Source organism: Haemaphysalis longicornis, unplaced genomic scaffold (genome assembly GCF_048455015.1).
Source record: "Haemaphysalis longicornis isolate Haplotype H1 unplaced genomic scaffold, Haemaphysalis longicornis Haplotype H1 scaffold_13, whole genome shotgun sequence".
NCBI lineage: Eukaryota > Metazoa > Arthropoda > Arachnida > Ixodida > Ixodidae > Haemaphysalis > Haemaphysalis longicornis.
The window spans coordinates 43,272,559-43,294,951 of NW_027526233.1; the positions used below are offsets into that span (position 1 = coordinate 43,272,559).

The 22,393-nt window shown below is 43.2% G+C and overlaps 1 long non-coding RNA gene across 1 annotated transcript; it reads right to left on the bottom strand.

Moving 5' to 3' along the window:
- Nucleotides 1-12,494: 12,494 nt before the first annotated feature.
- On the bottom strand, nt 12,495-19,416 carry LOC144164046 (uncharacterized). The gene is made up of 3 exons (XR_013321017.1): nt 18,677-19,416; nt 16,877-17,146; nt 12,495-14,002 (listed from the first exon to the last, which is right to left on the bottom strand). It is a non-coding gene; the product is annotated as an uncharacterized LOC144164046 (long non-coding RNA).
- Between the last annotated feature and the right edge of the window lie 2,977 nt (nt 19,417-22,393).

Sequence of the window (22,393 nt, forward strand, 5' to 3'; positions counted from 1 at the left end):
CTATGTAGTGTTGAAAGCGGACATTTTGCTTCAAAGTGGAATTTCGGGCTAGCAACATGGTACCTCGCGTGCTGCTCACTTTCATTCATGCCATTATTCTTTGTATTATCATTAAAAATTAAAAGCCAACCAATTTGCTGTCCTTTTATTTTGTCACCTACTTTATACTTTCATTTTTTCAACTTTCTGTAAGGATTGACTATCCATATTTTCATGATACCAAGGCGTTAGACTGGGCTAGCTGGTACATGTTTGAATGGGTGAAAAACCAAAGGAAAACCCAGGACACAGAAGAAAACGACGGGACAAACTTGTGCCGTCACCCGCCACGGTGGCTCAGTGGCTAACGCGTTGCGCTGCTGAGCACGAGGTCGCGGGTTCGATTCCCGGCCGCGGCGGCCGCTTTTCTGATGGAGGCGAAAAGCAAAAACGCCCGTGTGTACGAGATTTCGGCGCACATTAAAGATCCCCAGGTGGTCAAAATTAATCCGGAGCCCTCCACTACGGCGCGCCTCATCGCCTGCGTTGCGTCGGCGCGTTAAACCCTACAATCAATCAATCAAACTTGTGCCGTCATTCTGTTTCCTGTTAACTGTTTCCTGTGTTTACCATTGGTTTTTTATGCATTCAAATATTTTTTATGAGTTTGTTGAACAGTGATTAGTTTAGGTGCTCAAACAATTTTTGGTTGCGAAGGCTCCCTGTAGCATTTATATAAGTGCTCCCTGCTCTTTTTTTGAGCCAATACCCCATCACTAGTCTTCATGAGGTGGTCTTTTGTAGAAATGAAGTTGAAATAAATATTTGTTTGCATTGCTTTACATGTTTTGAAAGAATTTCTTGTTCATTCTTGTTTCTTTCAACCCTGTTTCAGAATCCTGCTTAAGGCATTTCCTCTGTTATTTTTTTCAGAACCAGGAAGGGTGCTCATCCTTGGTTGTTGCTGAAGCAGCAGTATCCATACTTCACACGTGAGCTCTGAACACACAGTAATTATGGTATGAAACATTCTACCAGTATAAGCTTGCTTTGTAGAGGTCATTGTAGATATCAAAGCTCTTGACAGTGTAGTGCAATGTCTGGTGAAACGCGCAATGTCTACAACTTGTAAAAATCATTTTGTGGCTATAATGTTTGAGATTATTTTAAAATGCACGTCAACTACTATTAAGAATCGCTGTCTAAATTGGCAGCCATTTTCCTGGTGGATACAAAAAGTGAAAAAGCGCATGTGTAGAGATTTCAGTGCACCTTAAATGTCCCAAATTTGCTAAAGCTAATCCAGAGCCCTCCCTGCGGTGCACTTCATATCCCATTTGCAGTTTTGCATAAAAACAGCTAAAACTTTATGATCAATTTAAGCTTATTTTATTGTTTTTAAATGCAAATATTCCAAGTTTAAGCTGCCATATTTAGAGTAAAATATTTTGTAACAATTATATAGCTACCAAAAGTTTACAGAAAAGCTTTTGGCTTTTGTTTATGCACCTTATTAAAAGAAAAATGTTAAGAAAGGCAGAAAAACCCAACTATGGAAATAAGCAAACCCTAAAGCTGCGGATAGACTGTATGTTTTGTAGAGAATCTTTTGCTGATTTCAGTTCTAGTCAACTCTAAAAAAGTCTATAGACGTAGAATGCTTGCCGTGAGGCACCTCGTAATACTAGCCAAAACTAATGGACCCTGGCTGTTGGCTTTTCATTTGCAACAGTGACAAATGACCCCACATCCACCGGCAGGGACATAATGCAAGGCACCATGTACAAGCTAGCCTCATGATCAAATAATGTGTTAGGAACAATGACATTACATTTCAACCATGGGCTTCACCAGGGAACTTATATGCATTGTTATGTGATGTTTGCAGTTCTTGTTATTGCTATGTGGGGTCATTTAGTCTAAATGTATGCTTATAAAACTCCATATACCACCAAACCTTGCAAGTGCTGTACCATATGAATATTTTTCCGTAAAGCAAAAAGAATAATGCAAACGAAAATAAATGGCTTGGGCACCCAACTTTTATGAGTAGATTATGAGCCGGAGTATGGAGGAAACTATATATTTTGCATTTGGTCTTCCTTCATATTGAACTTTCCTGCTCAGCTCAAGAATAAGGCACTAAACATTGCAGGTAGCTACCGCGATTGGAAGTTTGATGCAATACTGAGAAGCCAATGGTTTTAAGGTTCAAGGAAGTTTTGTGTGGTTGGAGTGCTGCACACCTAATTGCTTTCACTGCATAGCATGGGGATGCTGTGCAGTGAAGTTCGGAGGATGTGTACTGCAGTTCGGCAAAGTGAACATATAATTGGTTTTTTACGAAGTTTTGAATAATCAACTACCTCTAAAATAATAACTCTGTACTGAGATGTGGCTCCTGACTTTTTAAATTGATGTTTTAACAATCGGTGACACAAGTTCAAGGAAATTATCAGCTGATGTTGAGCTTCAATGAATGTCTCACAGAACCGAGCTTGGAAAGCACGAATGTTTGATACCATAACCGTGTGTCATATTGTGCAATATGTGGTTTCACAACTGCCGCGCCATTTATGAACCGAGGATGACGCACCCTTCTTGTACCCCTTTAGGTGGGTGCTTTTGCAGAAGATGCTTTTACAGATTGGGGTGCTAAGTAGCACCCTAGGATACTTTTAGGGCTCAAAGGATGCTATTAGTCACCCGTATTCTGGGGTGCTTCACAAAGGGTGCTCCTGCGGCGACAGAATCCAAGCACCCTAAAGGGTGTAAAATATTCAGTTTTTAGGGTGCTCCTGCGGCGACAAGCTGAAGCACCTTTTTGGGCGTAAACATTTTTAGTGTGCAGCTCGTCTAAATATCGGACCACATTTTAGGACCTCCAATACAAGGAACATCGCGTTCAGGCCCTTTGAAGCAGAATATCTTCAAAGTACACTCGCATTACACGTGCTCGTAATGATACCTTCTGGAAAAGGACCAGTGTCCCACAACTTACGCCCAACTGGTATCTGCGCAATGAGAACGTCAATCGGGAGCCTATGGGGGGTTGGTAAGCCCGTACACAGGGTGGCGTTAGAGCAAAAGGTCTGGAAATCGGATGGTATACTGGACTGGCAGCGCGGATGGGGAGCCACACTTTGGGAAACTGCGCTTCGCTTTCCAGAGAAAGAAGGGAAAGAGGACACTCACCAATAGCCAAGATTTTAAGGCAGGCGAAACTGCAATTTTCCTAATTTAAAGTTGCTTCTGTTTTAGCGTTTAGTACGCCCAGAATTCCAGCATGAAATACTTCTAATGTTAACGACAGCAACACCCAGAGAGTTTAGAAAGGAAAGGCAAAAAAATTCATAAAATAACAAGGCTTCTGGGCCAACCAACCAATTAAAAGTATAAGGTAGACACAGATATCTACATATTCGGAACACATGAATGTATTTTTAAACGTGGAGTATGATATTTCAGTGAACTTCTAAAACAAACCACACATACCGGGCCGTAGCATGAATAGACGAGGACGAGGGCAAAGCGTACCGCCCTATTATTTTCTCTGCAATTTTTGATCATCGTTGTTTATTAGATGCGACGCAACGCTTGCTCTGAGGCATGTCCCTCCTGCGTCGTTGTCGCGGCGTCCGTCCGCGTCCCTCCTCCGTTCTTCTCTCCCACAGCTGTGTGCAACACTCTCACTCCGGCTCATTAGCATACCACAGCTGGCGCGCTTCTTTGGGCGAGCTTCGCTGCATAACGGTGCATTAACTACTGCTCCGGCGCGCGCAAGTGCGCGCATGCGCGACGCACACCACCTGAGCATGTGCAACTCTCCCCCGTTCTTCTATCCGACAGCTGTGTGCAACACTCTCACTCCGTCGCATTAGCATAAAACAATAGCTGCCCGTGCGCTTCGCTCCGCTCGCGTCTGCTCCGGTGCGCAAGTGCGCGCGTGCGCGACTCTTCTCCGCTGTCTCCTCTCCTTCAGGCGCTGTGAATATAAAGCGGGTAGCGTGCTGCGGTGGTTCAGTCAGCGTTCGCTCTCGTTCGACTCCGCGTGACTTTGCTCGACGACTCCGTGCTTGACTTGATTCTTCCGATGAAGACGTGATGGAAGTGACGGTCCCTTCAGCGAGTGGGCTGACACAATCCAATGCCAGCGTCAGCGCAAACGCTCAAGGCAACGTTACGCCCAATTGAACCCCCCGATGCGTCGCATCACATCAGGGTTCCCTAGCGGGAAGATGGGCGTAATTTTTTTTCGAGTTTTAAGCAAACCTAGTCTTGGCGGTGGTTCACTGTAGCGAAATTTATGCTACAAAAAAAAACCGTACAGGCCATGGCGCAATAACAACCAGTACAATGAAACATTCGTTCTAAATTCGGCTAAACACCATTAACGAACAAACCTAACGCGGAACGTTAGGAGTGCAAGATTTCTAACATACAACTTTAAATAAAACAAACTCTGGTTTAACTAAACTGCAAACCGAGACAAATTTGGTCGTTTCCTTTGTTTTTTTTCAGAGAGTTTACCCTTCAGGGTATACTAGAGTTTTGTCATAAAATATAACAACTGAGTTTTGAATGATTTGGAGCCATGAATGTCCTATGTGAGAGACCTAGCACTTCCTACACACTAAAAATTTTTACGCCCAAAAGGGCGCTTCAGCTTGTCCCCGCAGGAGCACCCTAAAAACTGAATATTTTACGCCCTTTAGGGTGCTTGGATTTTGTCGCCGCAGGAGCACTCTCTGTGAAGCACCCCAGAAGACAGGTGCCTTATAACACCCTTTTCTGCCTAAAAGTTTCCTAGGGTGCTACTTAGCACCCCAATCTGTAGGAGCATCTTCTGCAAATGCACCCACCTAAAGGGGTACAAAACGGGTGCGTCATCCTCGGTTCACAGGTGCAGCAGGTGTGAGACCACATATTGCACAATATCACACACGATTATGGTATGAAACATTCGTGCTTTCCAAGCTCGGTTCTGTGAGACATTCCATTGAAGCTCAACATCAGCTGATAATTTCCTTGAACTTGTGTCACCGATTGTTAAAACATCAATTTAAAAAGTCAGGAGCCACATCTCAGTACAGTTATAACTTTAAAGGTAGTTGATTACCCAAAACTTCGTAAAAAACCAATTATATGTTCACTTTGCCGAACTGCAGTACACATCCTTCGAGATTCACTGCAGAGCCTAACCATGCTGTGCAGTGAAAGCAATTAGGTGTGCAACACTTCAACCACACAAAACTTCCTTGAACCTTAAAACCCTTGGCTTCTTAGTATTGCATCAAACTTCCAATCAAGGTAGCTACCTGCAATGTTTAGTGCCTTATTCTTGAGCTGAGCAGGAAGGTTCAATATCAAGGAAGACCAAATGCAAAATGCATAGTTTCCTCCGTAATGCGGCTCATAATATAGTTCCCTCCGTACTGCGGCTCATAATCTACTTATAAAAGTTGGGTACCCAAGCCATTTATTTTCGTTTGCATTATTCTTTTTGCTTTACGGAAAAATATTCATATGGTACAGCACTTGCAAGGTTTGGTGGTATTTGGAGTTTTATAAACATACCTTTAGACGAAATGACCCCACATAGCAATAACAAGAACTGCAAACATCACAGAACAATGCATACAAGTTCCCTGGTGAAGCCCATGGTTGAAATGTAATGCCATTGTTCAGAAAACATTTTTTTATCATGAGGCTAGCTTGTACATGGTGCCTTGCATTATGTCCCTGCCGGTGGATGTGGGGTCATTTGTCACTATTGCAAATGAAAAGCCAACAGCCAGGGCCCATTAGTTTTGGCTAGTATTACGAGGTGCCTCACGGTAAGCATTCTACGTCGATAGACTTTTTTAGAGTTGACTAGAACTGAAATCAGCAAAAGATTCTCTACAAAACATTCATTCTATCCGCAGCTTTAGGGTTTGCTAATTTCCATAGTTGGGTTTCTTCTGCCTTTCTTAACAACATTTTTCTTTTGATAAGAAGGTGCACAACCAAAAGCAAAAAGCTTTTCTGTAAACCTTTGGTAGCTATATAATTGTTACAAAATATTTTACTCTAAATATGGCAGCTTAAACTGAGAATATTTGCATTTAAAAACATTAAAATAAGTTTAAATTGATCATAAATTTTTTGCTGTTTTTACGCAAAACTGTACATGGGATATGAAATGCACCACAAGGAGGGCTTTGGATTAGCTTTAGCTAATTTGGGACATTTAAGGTGCACTGAAATCTCTACACATGCGCTTTTTCACTTTCTGTATCCACCAGGAAAATGGCTGCCAATTTAGACAGCGATTCTAAATAGTAGTTGACGTGCATTTTAAAATAATCACAAACATTATAGCAACAAAATTAATTTTTACAAGTTGTAGACATTGCCCGTTACACCAGACATTGGACTACACTGTCAAGAGCTTTGACATCTACAATGACGTCTACAAAGCAGGCTTATACTGGTAGAATTTTTCATACCATAATTACTGTGTGTTCAGACCCACCACCAGTCTTCATGAGGAGGTCTTTTGTAGAAATAAGTTGAAATAAATGTTTGTTTGCATTGCTTTACATGTTTTGAAAGAATGTCTTGTTCATTCTTGTTTCATTCAACCCCGTTTCAGAATCCTGCTTAAGGCATTTCCTCTGTTATTTTTTTTCAGAACCAGGAAGGGTGCTCATCCTCGGTTCTTGCTGAAGCAGCAGTATCCATACTTCACACGTGAGCTCTGAACACACAGTAATTATGGTATGAAAAATTCTACCAGTATAAGCCTGCTTTGTAGACGTCATTGTAGATGTCAAAGCTCTTGACAGTGTAGTCCAATGTCTGGTGTAACGGGCAATGTCTACAACTTGTAAAAATTAATTTTGTTGCTATAATGTTTGTGATTATTTTAAAATGCACGTCAACTACTATTTAGAATCGCTGTCTAAATTGGCAGCCATTTTCCTGGTGGATACAGAAAGTGAAAAAGCGCATGTGTAGAGATTTCAGTGCACCTTAAATGTCCCAAATTAGCTAAAGCTAATCCAAAGCCCTCCTTGTGGTGCATTTCATATCCCATGTACAGTTTTGCGTAAAAACAGCAAAAAATTTATGATCAATTTAAACTTATTTTAATGTTTTTAAATGCAAATATTCTCAGTTTAAGCTGCCATATTTAGAGTAAAATATTTTGTAACAATTATATAGCTACCAAAGGTTTACAGAAAAGCTTTTTGCTTTTGGTTGTGCACCTTCTTATCAAAAGAAAAATGTTGTTAAGAAAGGCAGAAGAAACCCAACTATGGAAATTAGCAAACCCTAAAGCTGCGGATAGAATGAATGTTTTGTAGAGAATCTTTTGCTGATTTCAGTTCTAGTCAACTCTAAAAAAGTCTATCGACGTAGAATGCTTACCGTGAGGCACCTCGTAATACTAGCCAAAACTAATGGGCCCTGGCTGTTGGCTTTTCATTTGCAATAGTGACAAATGACCCCACATCCACCGGCAGGGACATAATGCAAGGCACCATGTACAAGCTAGCCTCATGATAAAAAAATGTTTTCTGAACAATGGCATTACATTTCAACCATGGGCTTCACCAGGGAACTTGTATGCATTGTTCTGTGATGTTTGCAGTTCTTGTTATTGCTATGTGGGGTCATTTCGTCTAAAGGTATGTTTATAAAACTCCAAATACCACCAAACCTTGCAAGTGCTGTACCATATGAATATTTTTCCGTAAAGCAAAAAGAATAATGCAAACGAAAATAAATGGCTTGGGTACCCAACTTTTATAAGTAGATTATGAGCCGCAGTACGGAGGGAACTATATTATGAGCCGCATTACGGAGGAAACTATGCATTTTGCATTTGGTCTTCCTTGATATTGAACCTTCCTGCTCAGCTCAAGAATAAGGCACTAAACATTGCAGGTAGCTACCTTGATTGGAAGTTTGATGCAATACTAAGAAGCCAAGGGTTTTAAGGTTCAAGGAAGTTTTGTGTGGTTGAAGTGTTGCACACCTAATTGCTTTCACTGCACAGCATGGTTAGGCTCTGCAGTGAATCTCGAAGGATGTGTACTGCAGTTCGGCAAAGTGAACATATAATTGGTTTTTTACGAAGTTTTGGGTAATCAACTACCTCTAAAGTTATAACTGTACTGAGATGTGGCTCCTGACTTTTTAAATTGATGTTTTAACAATCGGTGACACAAGTTCAAGGAAATTATCAGCTGATGTTGAGCTTCAATGGAATGTCTCACAGAACCGAGCTTGGAAAGCACGAATGTTTCATACCATAATCGTGTGTGATATTGTGCAATATGTGGTCTCACACCTGCTGCACCTGTGAACCGAGGATGACGCACCCGTTTTGTACCCCTTTAGGTGGGTGCATTTGCAGAAGATGCTCCTACAGATTGGGGTGCTAAGTAGCACCCTAGGAAACTTTTAGGCAGAAAAGGGTGTTATAAGGCACCTGTCTTCTGGGGTGCTTCACAGAGAGTGCTCCTGCGGCGACAAAATCCAAGCACCCTAAAGGGCGTAAAATATTCAGTTTTTAGGGTGCTCCTGCGGGGACAAGCTGAAGCGCCCTTTTGGGCGTAAAAATTTTTAGTGTGTAGGAAGTGCTAGGTCTCTCACATAGGACATTCATGGCTCCAAATCATTCAAAACTCAGTTGTTATATTTTATGACAAAACTCTAGTATACCCTGAAGGGTAAACTCTCTGAAAAAAAACAAAGGAAACGACCAAATTTGTCTCGGTTTGCAGTTTAGTTAAACCAGAGTTTGTTTTATTTAAAGTTGTATGTTAGAAATCTTGCACTCCTAACGTTCCGCGTTAGGTTTGTTCGTTAATGGTGTTTAGCCGAATTTAGAACGAATGTTTCATTGTACTGGTTGTTATTGCGCCATGGCCTGTACGGTTTTTTTTTGTAGCATAAATTTCGCTACAGTGAACCACCGCCAAGACTAGGTTTGCTTAAAACTCGAAAAAAAATTACGCCCATCTTCCCGCTAGGGAACCCTGATGTGATGCGACGCATCGGGGGGTTCAATTGGGCGTAACGTTGCCTTGAGCGTTTGCGCTGACGCTGGCATTGGATTGTGTCAGCCCACTCGCTGAAGGGACCGTCACTTCCATCACGTCTTCATCGGAAGAATCAAGTCAAGCACGGAGTCGTCGAGCAAAGTCACGCGGAGTCGAACGAGAGCGAACGCTGACTGAACCACCGCAGCACGCTACCCGCTTTATATTCACAGCGCCTGAAGGAGAGGAGACAGCGGAGAAGAGTCGCGCACGCGCGCACTTGCGCACCGGAGCAGACGCGAGCGGAGCGAAGCGCACGGGCAGCTATTGTTTTATGCTAATGCGACGGAGTGAGAGTGTTGCACACAGCTGTCGGATAGAAGAACGGGGGAGAGTTGCACATGCTCAGGTGGTGTGCGTCGCGCATGCGCGCACTTGCGCGCGCCGGAGCAGTAGTTAATGCACCGTTATGCAGCGAAGCTCGCCCAAAGAAGCGCGCCAGCTGTGGTATGCTAATGAGCCGGAGTGAGAGTGTTGCACACAGCTGTGGGAGAGAAGAACGGAGGAGGGACGCGGACGGACGCCGCGACAACGACGCAGGAGGGACATGCCTCAGAGCAAGCGTTGCGTCGCATCTAATAAACAACGATGATCAAAAATTGCAGAGAAAATAATAGGGCGGTACGCTTTGCCCTCGTCCTCGTCTATTCATGCTACGGCCCGGTATGTGTGGTTTGTTTTAGAAGTTCACTGAAATATCATACTCCACGTTTAAAAATACATTCATGTGTTCCGAATATGTAGATATCTGTGTCTACCTTATACTTTTAATTGGTTGGTTGGCCCAGAAGCCTTGTTATTTTATGAATTTTTTTGCCTTTCCTTTCTAAACTCTCTGGGTGTTGCTGTCGTTAACATTAGAAGTATTTCATGCTGGAATTCTGGGCGTACTAAACGCTAAAACAGAAGCAACTTTAAATTAGGAAAATTGCAGTTTCGCCTGCCTTAAAATCTTGGCTATTGGTGAGTGTCCTCTTTCCCTTCTTTCTCTGGAAAGCGAAGCGCAGTTTCCCAAAGTGTGGCTCCCCATCCGCGCTGCCAGTCCAGTATACCATCCGATTTCCAGACCTTTTGCTCTAACGCCACCCTGTGTACGGGCTTACCAACCCCCCATAGGCTCCCGATTGACGTTCTCATTGCGCAGATACCAGTTTGGCGTAAGTTGTGGGACACTGGTCCTTTTCCAGAAGGTATCATTACGAGCACGTGTAATGCGAGTGTACTTTGAAGATATTCTGCTTCAAAGGGCCTGAACGCGATGTTCCTTGTATTGGAGGTCCTAAAATGTGGTCCGATATTTAGACGAGCTGCACACTAAAAATGTTTACGCCCAAAAAGGTGCTTCAGCTTGTCGCCGCAGGAGCACCCTAAAAACTGAATATTTTACACCCTTTAGGGTGCTTGGATTCTGTCGCCGCAGGAGCACCCTTTGTGAAGCACCCCAGAATACGGGTGACTAATAGCATCCTTTGAGCCCTAAAAGTATCCTAGGGTGCTACTTAGCACCCCAATCTGTAAAAGCATCTTCTGCAAAAGCACCCACCTAAAGGGGTACAAGAAGGGTGCGTCATCCTCGGTTCATAAATGGCGCGGCAGTTGTGAAACCACATATTGCACAATATGACACACGGTTATGGTATCAAACATTCGTGCTTTCCAAGCTCGGTTCTGTGAGACATTCATTGAAGCTCAACATCAGCTGATAATTTCCTTGAACTTGTGTCACCGATTGTTAAAACATCAATTTAAAAAGTCAGGAGCCACATCTCAGTACAGTTATAACTTTAGAGGTAGTTGATTACCCAAAACTTCGTAAAAAACCAATTATATGTTCACTTTGCCGAACTGCAGTACACATATTTCGAGATTCACTGCAGAGCCTAACCATGCTGTGCAGTGAAAGCAATTAGGTGTGCAACACTTCAACCACACAAAACTTCCTTGAACCTTAAAACCCTTGGCTTCTTAGTATTGCATCAAACTTCCAATCAAGGTAGCTACCTGCAATGTTTAGTGCCTTATTCTTGAGCTGAGCAGGAAGGTTCAATATCAAGGAAGACCAAATGCAAAATGCATAGTTTCCTCCGTAATGCGGCTCATAATATAGTTCCCTCCGTACTGCGGCTCATAATCTACTTATAAAAGTTGGGTACCCAAGCCATTTATTTTCGTTTGCATTATTCTTTTTGCTTTACGGAAAAATATTCATATGGTACAGCACTTGCAAGGTTTGGTGGTATTTGGAGTTTTATAAACATACCTTTAGACGAAATGACCCCACATAGCAATAACAAGAACTGCAAACATCACAGAACAATGCATACAAGTTCCCTGGTGAAGCCCATGGTTGAAATGTAATGCCATTGTTCAGAAAACATTTTTTTATCATGAGGCTAGCTTGTACATGGTGCCTTGCATTATGTCCCTGCCGGTGGATGTGGGGTCATTTGTCACTATTGCAAATGAAAAGCCAACAGCCAGGGCCCATTAGTTTTGGCTAGTATTACGAGGTGCCTCACGGTAAGCATTCTACGTCGATAGACTTTTTTAGAGTTGACTAGAACTGAAATCAGCAAAAGATTCTCTACAAAACATTCATTCTATCCGCAGCTTTAGGGTTTGCTAATTTCCATAGTTGGGTTTCTTCTGCCTTTCTTAACAACATTTTTCTTTTGATAAGAAGGTGCACAACCAAAAGCAAAAAGCTTTTCTGTAAACCTTTGGTAGCTATATAATTGTTACAAAATATTTTACTCTAAATATGGCAGCTTAAACTGAGAATATTTGCATTTAAAAACATTAAAATAAGTTTAAATTGATCATAAATTTTTTGCTGTTTTTACGCAAAACTGTACATGGGATATGAAATGCACCACAAGGAGGGCTTTGGATTAGCTTTAGCTAATTTGGGACATTTAAGGTGCACTGAAATCTCTACACATGCGCTTTTTCACTTTCTGTATCCACCAGGAAAATGGCTGCCAATTTAGACAGCGATTCTAAATAGTAGTTGACGTGCATTTTAAAATAATCACAAACATTATAGCAACAAAATTAATTTTTACAAGTTGTAGACATTGCCCGTTACACCAGACATTGGACTACACTGTCAAGAGCTTTGACATCTACAATGACGTCTACAAAGCAGGCTTATACTGGTAGAATTTTTCATACCATAATTACTGTGTGTTCAGAGCTCACGTGTGAAGTATGGATACTGCTGCTTCAGCAAGAACCGAGGATGAGCACCCTTCCTGGTTCTGAAAAAAAATAACAGAGGAAATGCCTTAAGCAGGATTCTGAAACGGGGTTGAATGAAACAAGAATGAACAAGACATTCTTTCAAAACATGTAAAGCAATGCAAACAAACATTTATTTCAACTTATTTCTACAAAAGACCTCCTCATGAAGACTGGTGGTGGGGTATTGGCTCAAAAAAAAGCAGAGAGCACTTATACAAATGCTACAGGGAGCCTTCGCAACCAACAATTGTTTGAACACACCTAAACTAATCACTGTTCAACAAACTCATAAAAAATGTTTGAATGCATAAAAAACCAGTGGTAAACACAGGAAACAGTTAAAACAGAATGACGGCACAAGTTTGTCCCGTCGTTCTCTTCTGTGTCCTGGGTTTTCCTATATTTTTTCATCCATTCAAACATGTACCAGCTAGCCCAGTCCAACGCCTTGGTATCATAAAAATATGGATAGTCAATCCTTACACAAAGTTGAAAAAAAAAGAAAGTATAAAGTAGGTGACAAAATTAAAACGACAGCAAATTGGTGGCTTTTAATTTTAAATGATAATATTAAAAATAATGGCATTAATGAAAGTGAGCAGCACGCGAAGTACCTTGTTGCTAGCCCGACATTCCACTTTGAAGCAAAATGTCCGCTTTCAACACTACATAGGCTAAACATGCAATGAGGCATTCCTTTAGGCACACAAAATATACCATAATTGTTAAAAAAGCTACGAATTAGTTGAAAAAATCTGACCACGACAATTTGGAATTAGTGACTAGATGCAGTTTCAGAAATACACAGCGACATCATATAAAAATATATGGTTCCCATACAAAGATTGATCATAACAAAAATTCAGGACATTTATCAGACTGGCATCACTGTGCAAAGCAGCTTAATGAAGGAAGACGGTCTTCACTAAAAACATGTTAATATTGGGAGCTCATGTGCTTCCCTGCAAGTTTGGTGTGTAAACCCACTGACATCTTAACTAACCCGCCTGAATCATCACTTAATAGACATTGAGGAATTTTACGATTTGGTTTATTGTAGCCAGCTGTCTAGTTTATTTCCCTATTTTTCTTGGCATTTCGTGTCTAATTCTAAATTTGGTGACTAGATAGCTTTTACTATGGTCATGCACTGGTGACAACGAATATTTGATCTTACTTTAAAAAAATTTCAGTTTTGTTTTATTGCTCACCAGCTAACGATCTGAAATATCAAAGGCGCTTAAAACGTATGTTGGCATTTCCTTCCTGCAGTGTAGTACAACTAATCATGACTTTTACCATAATTTGTTCACAAATCGTAATATGTGGAAAGTATTCAGCTTAATGAAAATGTCATTTCAGAAGCATGCACAATTAACAAGGCCTCAATGACTCTCATGACGTGGTCCACTTGTTTCTGTCACAAATAACCTGAGTGCAGACACATTTCACCGAAGACGAAGGTAACATGCCCTCTTGGGTGATGAATATTTAAAAAGCCTTACGAGTAAATTTGCTGCTGAGCACGTGAAATTGTGGCATTAAAACAAAACATCCCTCTGCGGCATCTTTCACTTGGAGGAGCGCTTGACCACAAACTTTGAGAAGCTGGAAAATGCTCCATGAACCACTCCAGCCAGCAGAAACGATGCAGGACACAAGTTGGTAGGCGGACCGTTGGCATCCTGCGATTGTGAAGATATTTCTGTTTAGTAGATGCTCTTCTTTTTGTACCACTGTTTATTTCACCTTTAACAAGCAGCTGAACTCCTTAACGTTCCCATAATAAAATGCTGCAATGCGGAACAGTTAGCAGGGTTACCTCAATTTTGCTTTTCTACGAATTAACACAATGTAGGTAATCTGCACACAACTACAATCAAACTACAATTTTCACCTACTTCACTGCTAACATCAGCGTTTGACTGCTCAAGCACAAATACAGGTTAGACATCTGAGCAATCTGCTAAACGTATCCCCACAAACTGAACAATCAGGCATCAGAAATCGGCAAGGAAGGAGGTGTCACGTTTAAATGGCACTTTTTTTGTTCAAAACATAAACAACACCTGGAAGCTTGAAGCGTGAGAGGGGGTCTTTCACGATGACAATGTCAGAACATAGCTTGCTAGTGGGCACCTGCACGATGTGCACAATGCGTTTCTTGAAAATGTGTGCGAAAGTTTGATTGATGTGTAGGACGAGAATTGCAGCACGTTTTGACACAGGCCTTGTGGACGCTTCTGCCTGCTAATGTCAATGTGGATTCTTGCTAGTCGCCTTCTTCGCTTCTTTCTGAATATAATGCTTTAGGCATTATATTCAGGACAACGACTGCATCAAAACGTGCAGCAATTACCTACGTCCCACATATCGGTGAAACTCTCGCACACATTTTCAAGACACGCAGTGCATACATTGTGCAAGTGCCCACTAGCAAGCTGCGTTCTGACATTGTCAGCGTGAGAGACCCCCTCTCACGCTCCAAGCTTCCGGGAATTGTTTATTAGATTCCATGCGCTGAATGCAAATCAGTGTACATTGGTGAAACGGGCAATCTGCACAGAAGATTAATGCAACACTGGAACGAAGTGAACAAGAGCCATGCAAAAACAAGTCCACTGGCAGAGCACCGTGAGATGACGGGACACGTGGTCGACTGGAACAAGACAAAATTACTGACAACTGAGTGCAATCTATCTTCTCGATTACTGCTCGAGTCCCTCATTGTTCAGACGACGCCCAACATTATCAACATAATGGATAGCAATCTGCACCATATCTACGCAAACTCATGCAACGCCCGATATATAGCTTCGTTTTCCACGACACATGCTCACCCTGAACAAGCAACAAATCGTTAAATGGCTTTCTTGACTTGGTCAGTGACCTACGTTTCATCACTGCAATAATGCTTTTACCTGCCTACACGGCATTCCGTCAAAAACGGGACTACACCACATGAGCCATTGGCGTTCTTAACCTGCACCAGAGTATATAACCTTTCACTACTGCTATGAGATAGACCCATAAACGCACTTCAATATGGCCTTTATATTTAGCTCTTGGAAACATTATGTATAATTTTACCTTTAAGTTGCACCTGCTACAGCAGCTGGTACTATACCAAAAACATGAAAAAAAAACTGTGGTTTAACACGCCAAAGCTACACTTGGGATATGGGGAGCACTGTAGGGGAAGGCTTCACATTAATTTTGACCATCTGGGTATTTTTGTGTGCATCGAAATCTCCAAACACGGGCGTCTTTACGTGTTGCCTCCATCTGAAAAGCGGCTACACCAAGCGGTATCTAACCGACATTCGCCTCCACAGCACACCACCCTAGCCACGGCAGTGGGTTAAACATATGAAATAAAGCGAGTTTTGGAGTGCAAATGAAAATATTAATCACACGTCTTATTTTCCCAATCGATGTACCTTTTGAAATCCATCATGCAATCCCCCCTCCCCTACCGGCCTACCAGAACACCTTTGTCTCAAGAGGTAATCAGGCTGTTGTTAATGAAGTAAGTATTTACAATCCGAGACTTGCCACCGTTAAAGTCGTGCACTTTGTTTTAGAGATAAGCGACATTAGCCATTTGCAGCACCAGGAGTTAATTGTGTTAAAATCAGATTGAAAGCATTGACGGTAGTAGTTGAAAGAAATTGTGTGAAAAATTACAACATCATCTGCAAATAGACCTACATGGGAGGATATGCAACATGGAAGATAGACCAAGCAACCTGCCTGGGGGGACAACAAAGTGGCACGAGCAAAAGAAGTATATAGTTATTAGAAGTAAACTGCATTTGAGAAGAATGAAAATCTTTTGCTCAAGTGAGGACATTAGGGTGAAGTTTGAGAAGTAGTCTGTAGTGTGCAATGCGATGGAATGCTTTAGAAAAATCGAGAAAAACTACCGCAGTTTGTAAGCCTGTGTCAATGGATCAATGTAGATCGTGAACAAATCCTGAAAGTTGTGTTTCTCAAGTAACCCTTGTGAAAACCATGGTGATACTCGAATGTGATATTGTGATTTATAAATAATTAGCGACCTGAGAGTGGATGAAATGTTTCCTGACCTTGCATATGGTGCTTGTTAGGGAAATTTATTGGTGAAGTACCGTCTCCTGATTTAAAGACTGGTGCTACCTCGACTATCTTCCAACCATTGAGATTAGTGCCTGTCATGAGAGACTGCGAAAAAAGCGCTGTCAGAATTCTACAGACTGCGGGATGTACTTTTCGGTATAGTATGCTTATTACCAGTATGATCTGAAGTAGACCAGTTTGTATTGCAAGTTTAAAACCATATCGAGAGATCCTAAATGTTTGCTTGGCTTGATTACATACGAATACTTGCTTCAAAGTCAGTTCAATTTCTCTTCTTGCCCTTTAGTCGTCAGCCCCAGATCCTCTTCAATATCTCTGCTAAGCAATGACACGCTCCATACGCACAGCACTGCTTCATGAAAATGTTTCAAATTTTCAGAGGCCACAGCACTGCTAACAGGTATACATCATGGCAAGTTCCACAACATGCAATAACTAACCTGAAAGTACATAATCGGTGGGTGCACCGATATGGCAGCAGTGCCTGGACCGATGTGTCGAGCAAATGCGCTGACTTCTGAACGGGTGGTCCAAGCAGCCAGATGATGGATGAATGACCATTCCTAGCGGCAAAGCGTACGGAGCACCAACGAAAGGCCAGGCAGTACTTGGGTACAGCAGGTGCAGTGTCGGTTGGCCAAGGGAGGCCCTGGAAAAGCCTTTGAAACTGGACTGGAAGGCAGCTGACCCAGGACGGCCAGCAGCAGCACCTGCAGGTGCATAATCTGTGAGTGTGCTGACACTTGTTGAAATACAAGAAGAGCACACACAAAGCACGAATGCTTACATCAAGTAGATTTTTAATCGTTTAAAGACAGTAACCTCCAAGGCACTAATAAGAACATTCCCGAAACACCCCAAGTGAAATTTAGGTCACAGTAAGAATGTATTTATTAGACCCGCAGGTACTGTGAGTGGGGTATGCATGATATATGCAAAGCTAGCTACTGAGCTAATTTGCATGGAACGCATGCTAGCAGCTCATCTGTATCCCTTGCTTTCAATCGGAACTGGTGTGTGATAGTTGAGGCTCCTCCATTTCAATGTCTGACTTGTATCTGCACGTTCGATTCTCCAAAATAAATCGAGTTGAGTGAGTGCCTACAGCTTTCTTGTTAGTCTCTGTATGGCCTGCGGTTTTGCGAAAATGAGAACTTGCGAATTGGCTCAATTTTCTGCACTAATTTAAACAATACATATGCCTCTGATATCAAGCCCCAGACTTCCCGAGAGCTACTCTGACAGAATCGGCAGGCGCCTCGTAGGCGTTGTGAAATCTCCCCCACTACCCCGAGACTATGCTAACTCCCTGCGAGGCCACATGCGCGCATTTCACCTTCAATTTGCACGTGTGAATTCTATACCTCTATGAACTCTCAGACGGGCGTCGTCATATTCGTGCCGGACTCGTGAAGCTAGGCAACGCAAATTACCGCACTCGCTCGCTGGTGCGCGGCCCGAACTCTCTCACCGTTTCCGGCCCTTGCATACTATTTTCTCCACCTTGCACTTTGTAAATTCTCATGTTTAACTACACCTCGTGCGCCCTCATCTCTTGCCTGCTTTTTTTCCAGCACAACTCCGTCAGCATCCGGTCGACGCGTACGCTGTCGGGGCGCGTTGGCCAGCGAGTACGGCAATTTCGCTGTTGTCGAGCTTCACGAGAACAGCACACATATCGCGGCCCGAAGACCGCGAGGCGTACGGTCGCCGGTCTCGCGAGCGCAATAGCTGCGAAGCGCACTGCACGGAATTCGTGGGGGGGGGGGGGGGAGAGATTTCACAACACCTACGACACGCCAGCCATGGAATCACGTGTACGCGTTTTCACATGCACTTCCAGGGAACCTCCCGTTCATGTTATTTCTTGGTATACCGCGGGTATTCACGAGGGAGGACTAATCACAGCGTTGTGCCCCTCACGCGAAATTGCGACTGCGATCTGCAACCGCAAAGGCACTGTTTGAGAGACACATAAACAAACGCCCCGGTGTTAAAGAGCCTTGCGTGATGTGAAATTATTAGCAGCCCTGTACCATAGCGCGAGCATCGTAGCCAAGGTCTAGCTTCAGCGTAAATTGATGCTGACTTCTGCGGAAACGGTGGACTGGGCGCCACACAAGTATACTAACTCACGTAGGCTCTTAGAGCAAACGAGATGGGGGTCTAGCGAATTACTGACCCATAAACATCAGAACTCGTTCCAACCAAATACAGAATAATAAAAAATGCGTACTTACCCGAGCAAAAACGATGTTTCCAACGTACAATTCTCCTTCACTGTCGTCTTCATCTCGCGGACACAGGAACACGCTTTGTTCTGATGCAATGTCATCCACTTTTGACGCGCAGTATTTTCTCCGGCGATGATCGTTCTTCCGGGGTCCCCATGTTCAACACACGCGTAGGTTGGAAGGGTAGACATCACCCATAAAGCTTCTATAACTATGATTTAAGCTTGAAATAGATAAAACAGATTAAATCACGCCACCAACCATTCGGCACAAAACGCCATAAAAAAACACACACAAAAGTGAGAGATAGTTGCCAGACTTCAAATGCAGCACCTCTATGTTTGACGAAAATTGTGTTACTACTGTAATGTTGGTAATTATCTTTCTACTTTCAAAGTCTGAAATGTGTTTATAACTTAAATTTAAGGTTTTTAAACACAAAAAGTGAATACACATAAATTAATTGACATATATACTGATATTGTAAAGAGGTTTGACGTTTGTTTTGGTTTTGTTTTCACGGCGGGCTTCTCAAGAGAGAACGTGCGAGAAAACGAGCTACTTTGGGTTTAGGAAGAGGGCGGTAAATGTCGGCGTGATAGAAAGCAAGGAACAGGTGCTTACCCTGGTCGTTAAAAAAGGAGCTAATGAAACCCTCACGTAAAAAAAAAAAACACGTTCGACGAGGAATCGAACCATTGACCTACAAAACAGTAAACGGACGCGTTAACAAACAGCTATGTCGGCGGGCGTTGTTCGAGGCGCCTAAAACAACTCTATACTTACGTAAGTTGTCAACGAATATTGTCGCTTGTATCTAGTCATCGCTTCCTTTAACGATGGTCTAGTTTATGCTGCATTTTTGAAATTCTGGCTGTCACGCACCGGTCTTGCAGACGAGGCCGCATTGCTAGCGCTGCAAGCGATTGAGCCAAAGCTCCATTATTTGACTCAAGAAAAGCTATCGCAGTCAACCCGACCTTTTCTGCGCAAGCCACGGCAGCCACGAAATAAATAGAATGTGCCGTTAAAAGTATGGCGTTGATAACGCTTGTTTGACCGGCACCGTCTTGCAGACCAGCAACGTCGCTCTAATACTACAAGCGATGTCACTCCTGGCATGTCAGGCGCATCAAACCCATCGTGTAAAACGACTGCTAACAGTGCGAAAACCTCTGAGTTTGTAACAAGTGGGGATTTGCGGTGGCGGCGACGTAATAGGTACAGCAAGCAGGTAGGCAGAACAGCAGCGTAGGGTTACAACCTTTCCCCGAAAAAAAAACGGGCCTTCCGGGGGGGGGGGGGGGATTGTGTTGAAAAAAGACGCCATGTTTTTTAACATGCAGTGCCATTTATTGTAGTGTTTTCTTAGAGAGAACTCAACATAACGTTTGTACTGAAAGTGATTGAGAGTTTGGTTAATCGCTCTGCATGTGCTTCACTGAAAAGTAACCGCAATTGCTGACCGCGGCGGTAGAATTTCGTTATTTTGTTCTTCCCTTAGGTCCCCCTCCATCTGAGGCAGAGCGCTCGCACGCGTATTTTCTCTGCTCGCGTGTCTTTGCGCAGCTTGTCGACATAGGCGTGCGCAGAGTTCTCAATTTGGGGGGGGGGCAAAGTCTTACCGCTGCGCCCCCCCCCCCCCCAGAGCAACTCCCGACCTCTTCTCACTGAAGGCCTTGCGGTGCGAACGCAGTGCAAAGAGGGATGGTGATAAAATGTTTATTTCAATGTGATGGAATTGCAACACACACAAAATATTTCTGAGCAGAAATTTTACTTTCATGTGTTACATCGGCAAGGCATGGGGCAAATTTGGCGCCCCCTTCAGATGATTAGGGGGGGCGGCCGCACCCCTGCCCCCCCTGTGCGCACGCCTATGCTTGTCGACACGTATTTATCGTCTTAGTTGTTGAATTGACGCTTATAAAACGCCAAAACGGGCATAATCACGGCACAAAAGCCAAAAAACCGGCTGATGACGGCTGGTTTTAGATATGGACCGGCAACCGGCCCGCTGTTTAAAAAACCGGTCGGGCCGGTCCAAAACCAGGAAGGTGGCAACCCTACGGCAGCGACGAGCGAAAATGATTTTACACGACCGCCCCCGTCGGCGTGCGCAAAAAAGGAAGATAGAACCCCTGCATACACGCCCTCGAAGAAAGCTGTACAGCCGATTCAGTTTGTTGTGGACGAAGAGCAACCGAGGCTGCAGCCACAAACGATTGCGCTTGCCGTGGTATGAGCCAAAGCATATCTTCACATAGTTATGTTATCGTCCGTCTGACTGTTACTTACTGAAGGGAAAATTCAGAACACAAACGTTGACGTCTAGCGTCTATGCCAGACATAGACGCTGCTGTTTAGGCCCTAAAAACCACCTTCAGGGCGTCTGTCGGTTCTGTCTGATGGCGCGCTCGCGCCGCTGATTACGAACGAGGCGTCTGTTGGCGTTGACTTATCGTGTTGGCGAGCCGGTAAACGCCATCACGGTTAAACTCCCTGTTGGAAGACTACGCTGTTGGGACGATAGAGTGCCGACAGAGCTTCTTATTGGCCCCACAAACGCCATCAAGGTTAAACTTCCTGTTGGAAGACTAGGCTATTGGAACGATAGAGTGCCGACAGAACTTCGTATTGGCCCCACAGGCGTGCTGTGAGCCCAACAAGAAAATCTTGTTGGAATTTTTGCCCGGGGCATAATAATACGGGAACAAATTCTTAGGTAAATTCGATTTCGTTGAGGACACCGATGCCTCGCGTAAAAGTTTTATTTATAGGACTACAAGAGGCATTTTGTAGCCTTTCCTTCCCGTGCACCGAGACATCGAAACGAACCTTGTGATACACTCGAAGCAGTAGATTACTGCAGAGTGGAATTTAAACATTCAGCACGTTTTGTTCAATTTACGAACAGCAATTTTAGAGCCTTTCCCCTGGGCTATGTGGAGAGTTCATATTTATTCTCTCAACGGGCGGTGAAATAGTGCAATGTGCGGTTTAAACTTTCAGCCTGTTTTTGTGCAATTTTGCATGCTTGCATTCACACACCGTTCTTTTGCTGTGCCGTGCCGTGGTAACACCCCAATCGAGAAGAAATACTTTTTAGCACCCCTTTAACGGTCGTAGCACCCTATGAAACTGTTGATTACACCCCTGAATTTTGGCACCCTCGAGGTGTGGTGCCCGAGCAATATTTAGGTGCTTGAAAGGTGCAAAAAGGGTGCAAAATGTTCAGTACACCCTCCTTGCACCTTAAAGTGTGTAAAAATGTTAATATTTACACCCCTTAATATGTGGCACCCTCATGATTGGGTGCCGGAGCAATGTTTTAGTCCTTAAAAGGTGCAAAAAGGGTGCAAAATGTTGAGTGCATCCTTTTAGCACCTTTAAGGGCGTTAAGAAGTTCAGTGTGTAACAGATATGCAACCACTTACTCAAGTATGCACTGATGATCGTTTGCTTTACTGCAAGATCATTCTTTCCAGGCCTTTTTTTCGAGCAGTAAAAGCGCAGAACCAACTAAAGGGCCGTGACTGCGCCTATCATAAAAAACAATCAAAAGCAAGTAAAAGACCTGAAAAATCATACATGGTTCTTCTTGCAAGAAGAGGTTCTTTCACAAAAAACTCACGTTCTTTTTCCTCCATAAAGGCTACGGACCGCTGCAGCGGCACCTCACCTTTTTTGTGCGTAAGAACTGAGGCAGCCGCTAAGGTGTTT